Below are 5,734 nucleotides of genomic sequence, written 5' to 3' on the forward strand. Positions count from 1 at the left end.
GTATTTGTATGTGTGGCTTGCGCAATTATTCTGCGCTACAACGCAGCTACAACTCCACTGCTTTAGACACCAAAACGCAAACACACATAACTAAACAATACACACATACACATACACAACACAAACAAATATACTATAAATATTTTATATATACATATAATTTATGTATATGTGAACAGAGCAAGAAGTAAAAATTATAAACAAATATTATCTAACACACACATATGCATATATGGCATAAACAAAAACAAAAAAATGCAACTACATATATGCATATATATATTTATATCTAATAATATATAACACAAATGTTTCTCTCACTTAGCGTTTAACAAATTTTCACTTTACTACATGCATAGTAATAGTTATATATATATATGGCATTGTATGTATTAGTTGTTGGTTTTATAAATATTTATAAATATGTATGTAATATTGTAATGTAGTAGGTATATATATGAAGAAAATCAATCAATTGTATTTGTATGTGAGTGCGCGTGCGCGTGATTATGTAGGCATTTTTCCAATTCAAATTAATTACTATTAACAATTTAACTTAGTTATTGTATTACAACAACAAAATATTATAATTATTATGTATTAATAAATTTTTTCAAATTTTCATTGTCGTTGTGTGTGTGCGTCAAACAGACAAATACATATATTTATGGCATAAAGCAGATGAAAAACAACAACAACTACAAAACTGGCCGCACACAACACAAAACTAGGCTTCAACAACTAATTTTCATTACAAATTATAAAAAAAAAAAACAAAAACAAATTGTGAAAACAGCAAAAAAATCATATATAAACAAAAATTACAAAAAACCAAATTACAACACAAAAAAAATTAATAAAACAAAAAAACATATTATGTTGCAAAAAAAATCACTTTGTGTTTTTTCTTTATGTTTTTCGATTTTCGCTATTCGATATTCGACTTATGTGTTACTTTCAGCGCTCATCTTTCGCCACATTCTCCTACATACTCACATAGTTTTGTTGCTTTACAAAAACAATTTCGAATTGAAAGAAAATGGAAATTCAGCTTTTTGTTGTTAAAAACAATTGCGAATTGAAAGAAGTTGGAATTTATTTTTTTTGTTTTTAAAATTTCGAAAATTTCAAATTCAAAACAGTCGGAAACTATTTTTTTGTTTGAAAATAAAATTTCTAAAATTTCGAATAGTAATAAATTCAAAATTCCTTTCAAACATACAAAAAAAAAAAAAACGGAAAATATTTTGCTATAAAAATTGGTGCGACAGGAAAAACCAGAAGATTGCGACAACGTCATAAAATGAGAAAGTTCTCATAAAATTTTTGAAAGTTTTGGATAATATACAATTGATATTTGATGTCTACAGTAATATCGAAGTTTGGCAAAATTTAAATAAGACGCCTAAAGATATACTAATATTTTGTGACAGAAAAATTTTAAGAATAAATGAAGGCACATAAGGGTATGCTAAAATAGACTAACACAATATATCCGCGAAATATGGTGAAAATGTTAATAAAACATGAACGCCTAAAATTATGCTAATATATTGTTACCAAGAAATGTTTCATATAAAGGAAGAGAGTCTAAGGGATCTCCTAGTGAGACCTGGAAAAAGTAGGACATTTTTGAAATCAAATTCGTAAACAGAAGGCTTCAAAACCCACAACCTCTTAAGCACATCAGTCCCACATTTTTTCTTCAGATTTGTTGAGTAGTGTAATTTGAAAATATAATACAAAATAATTTTTGAAAATATAACACGATTGATATTTCAAGTCCACGGTAATATCAAAATTTGCAAATATGTAAATAAGGCGCCTAAAGATATGCTAATACATTGTGACAAAGCAATGTTATGCAAAAATAAGGGCGCCTAAAGGGATGCCAATATATTGTAACAAAGCAATGTTGGTTAAAAAGCGTAAAGCTTTCGTAAATTTGTGTGTTTCCATTCAATAGTGAAAGCTCAGAGGAAAAAGCTTTCAAAATCACATATTTTTGGCGCTCAATAAAATTTCATAAATTTTCGCTGACATACTAATACAAAAAAGCATTAATGTACACTACTTTTTGCCAGCCGCCAAATAAATTGAATACAAAACACTAAACGAAATTTTCACCGCAGTAAAAGCTTAAATGAAATAAGCTTTCACTACATACAAATTTTTTATGACAAAACATGCAACTCAAAAGCGAGAACACCTAAAGTTATGCTAATAAATTCTTACAGAGCAAAGTTACGCTGAAACAAGCGAAGCTTTCGTAAATATATTTCAATTTAATAGTGAAAGCTCAACGCAAAAAGGAAGAAAACACATAAATTAGCCAATTAAACTAATTTTCTTTGACATTCTAATACAAAAAACCATTAATGTTAAACTGCATACTTAATACCGACAACCAAATGAATTTCATACGAAACTCTAAAAGAAGCTTTCACCTTGTTAAAGCTTAATTTTGAAAACTTTTCAGTATAAAAATATTTTTGATGAAAAATTTTTGGATGAAGTTTCAAAGCTAATTTAGCTCGATAACACCGCCAATAAAGCTTTTTTAATGAAAGCTTTCAAAATATATATTACCACGGCCAAGTGTATGCTGCCAACTTTCACCGATCAAAAAAGCGTACAAGTCGCAAAGCTAGCCAACAGCCCACGACAAGCTGCCATTATTGTAGCGAACAGGCTGTAATAAATACAAAATCACGACCATTTACGTTCGCTCAATAAAAATGACATGAACCGCTATTCCAAAAGTGTTCTATGAAGTAAAGTGTTCTATAAAGTATTGCGCGATATTCGTCAAACATAGAGTGTGTAACATTCTTTTCTAGTATTATTGGATCTCTGCTATTTTAATCAGATTCGCATGCTAAGGAGCTTTCGAAAACTTATTAAATTTTCCAGCAAATGCAGAATAATAACAAATATTTAAGCCATTTCTAATATTAATTTATTCACACATCAGAGAACTCTGAAATTTTTCTTATTTTTCTTTTGCTGAGAAGCTTTCGAAAGCTCACCAAATACCTACATCCCCTACACGACGAGATAATTACAAATATTTAAGTCATTTCTAACATAAACTATACACAAAAATACAAAATTAAAGAACCCTGACCAAAAACAAAATCGAAAAATATTAGCTTTTTGTTTTGCTTAGAAGCTTTCGAAAGTTGGTCAAATATTACAACAAATGGGGATAATAAATATTTAAGCCATTTCCAATATCAATTATATGTATACAAAATTACACAATAAAAAAATTGTAAGCTTTAAAAAGCTTTTTCTAACCTATTGAGCTTTTTTTTAACTTTTAGCTAAAAAAATGTAATTATTTTAGGAATTTTTTTTTTTAGTTTTTAAAACTTTTGTATGCTTTGAGCTTATTTTATGATACATAATATCTTTTATATATTTTTTATTGAAAAAAGCTCTACTAGCATTAAGGCAACACTCATAAAACAAACACCTGCAAATAGACACATATGAATAGGCATATTATAAAATATTCTAGTTAGTTAGGTTTTTTTTAGATATTGGCAGATAATGCACATTATAGTAAAAACAAAATATTATTAAACTTTAAAATATATATATAAGATAATAACCAACAAGTTCAACAAACATTTCTCGGTGTGTCTTTAGAATTTTAAATTTAATCTGTGTGTACATTGAAAATATTAACAGATAATAATTAAAAGTAAATGTTTAATATATGCATAAGTGTAAACGAAAGTGTAAGTAGTAGCAGAAATTATAGATAAACAGACAAATAAGACAAATATTTAATGAAAAAATAAGTGAAAATAAAATAATAAACAAAAAAAAAGTTGTGCCATTATAAATATGAAAAGAAATGTTTAATTATAATAATCGGCTGGTGTTTTAAGCGCTCATTAAATTTCTACGCGTTTTGTTGCCTGTGAGCTTAAAGCTTTTATTTGTGAATATGCCTTTTAGACTTCAGGCTTACAAACTAGCTTTCATGTTAACTTTTATAACCTAAGGTAGAATTTTCACGACTTTAGTAGTCGTGTAAACATATATGCTTTCACTTAATTTTTTATTATTTACGATTGAACTTTCTGAGCTTCGAGCTTTGAAATTTCCTTTGAACTAAGTTCAAACTTTTACATCTTATTCATGCTCTCACAATACCAATCGCAGTTTTCTATTCTTCCAACGAGTAAAAATTCTTATCTTTAGACTTCAAGCTTACATATACTCCTTCATGTTAATTATTTTTATAAATTTAAATCGAACTTTCACAACTTTAGTTGTCAAGCTTACATTTTCTTTTCAATTTAAGTTCAAACTTTCACAACTTATGCATTCTCTTACAAATCAATGACAGTTTTCTATTTAAAACTAACTAAACTTGCAAAAATTGTTTCAGCTTTCATTCAAAATTAGGTCTTAATAAATTTTATGCACTTGAAATGCATGTGGTAGCTTTTTTAGTGAAAGCTCTGCAACAAATGTAACCGTAAGTGAAAGCTCTTCAAACTAACGTTACGGTAGGTGAAAGCTCTTCACCAAATTTGAACGTGAGTGAAAGCTCTGCACTAACAATGTGACCGTCGCAACTCAACGAAATTGCAAAAACATAATATTGATATTAATATTTCGTAAAATTTATTTTAAACGCAAAAAAATATTACTACGGTAATACTTACAAACAAAAAAAGACTAAACGTGTTAAACGTAAAGCATGCAAATTATATATAGTTATTAATAATAAGTGTAGATATGTATGTATGAAATTTGGTTTATTAAATGTATTTATGTAAATAATTTCATGCGAAAGTGAAAGCTCTTGCGAATTTTTGCCTTTTCTAAAACAACAAACAAAAAAAACCAAAAACAAATACTCAGCAAAAATGCAAACTACAAATCATAATAACCAATTTAATAGTATTTAAATAAAATATATATACATACTGACATATATAGTATATGTATGAGTAATTAAAATTTAAGCAGTGGTGTGTTGAAGAAGACAAAATAATGTTAAAGCCAGCAAAGAAACAAGGAAGAAAACACGAACAAATATTATAACTATACATGTGCATATTTAGGTAGTTTTGGGTAGCCAAAAGCAAAGCTCACTAACTGAATGAACATTTTTAACTTTTTAAGCAACAATAAATGGCAAGCAAAAACAAATTAACAAATTTCTCACTCTCTCAGTGTCCGTAGCAAGCAGTAGATGTCATACACAAGTATAATAATAAATATTTATTGCAATATACATATAAACATATATATATATACATATACATATATTCATATTTACTATACATGCGTATAAAATTGAAGAAAACAAATTGAAAGAGCAAACTGTAAACCAAAAGCAAAAAACACAAACAAGATTTAAGCAACACATTATGAAAGGCTAATCAACGAAAACTCTTAAGGCAAATCAGGTGATGACAGTAAAAAAAAATAACTAACTTTTTTTATTTATTTATAATTTTTTTTTTTATTATATATTTTTTAATTTTGGTTTTTTCGTAATTTTTTATAATTTCATTTAAAACTTCTCTCGCGTGAATGAAATGAAATCTTTTTAATTTTTAATTTCTTTTTTATTTTATTTTATTTTTTTTTTTTATGACAAAAAAAATATAAAGTTTTATTTATTATAATTTTTTTTTATAATATATGTAAAGCTTCCCTCGCGTAAACGCGTGAAAATTGTAGAACAAACAGCTTTAACGGCGCG

At 27.0% G+C, this 5,734-nt stretch overlaps 1 long non-coding RNA gene across 1 annotated transcript; it reads left to right on the forward strand.

The window, feature by feature from the left end:
• Positions 1-3,314: 3,314 nt before the first annotated feature.
• On the forward strand, positions 3,315-5,113 carry LOC120776987. The gene is made up of 2 exons (XR_005705472.1): positions 3,315-4,499; positions 4,531-5,113. It is a non-coding gene; the product is annotated as an uncharacterized LOC120776987 (long non-coding RNA).
• The last annotated feature ends 621 nt before the right edge of the window (positions 5,114-5,734 follow it).

Source organism: Bactrocera tryoni, chromosome 5, assembly GCF_016617805.1.
Source record: "Bactrocera tryoni isolate S06 chromosome 5, CSIRO_BtryS06_freeze2, whole genome shotgun sequence".
Lineage (NCBI taxonomy): Eukaryota > Metazoa > Arthropoda > Insecta > Diptera > Tephritidae > Bactrocera > Bactrocera tryoni.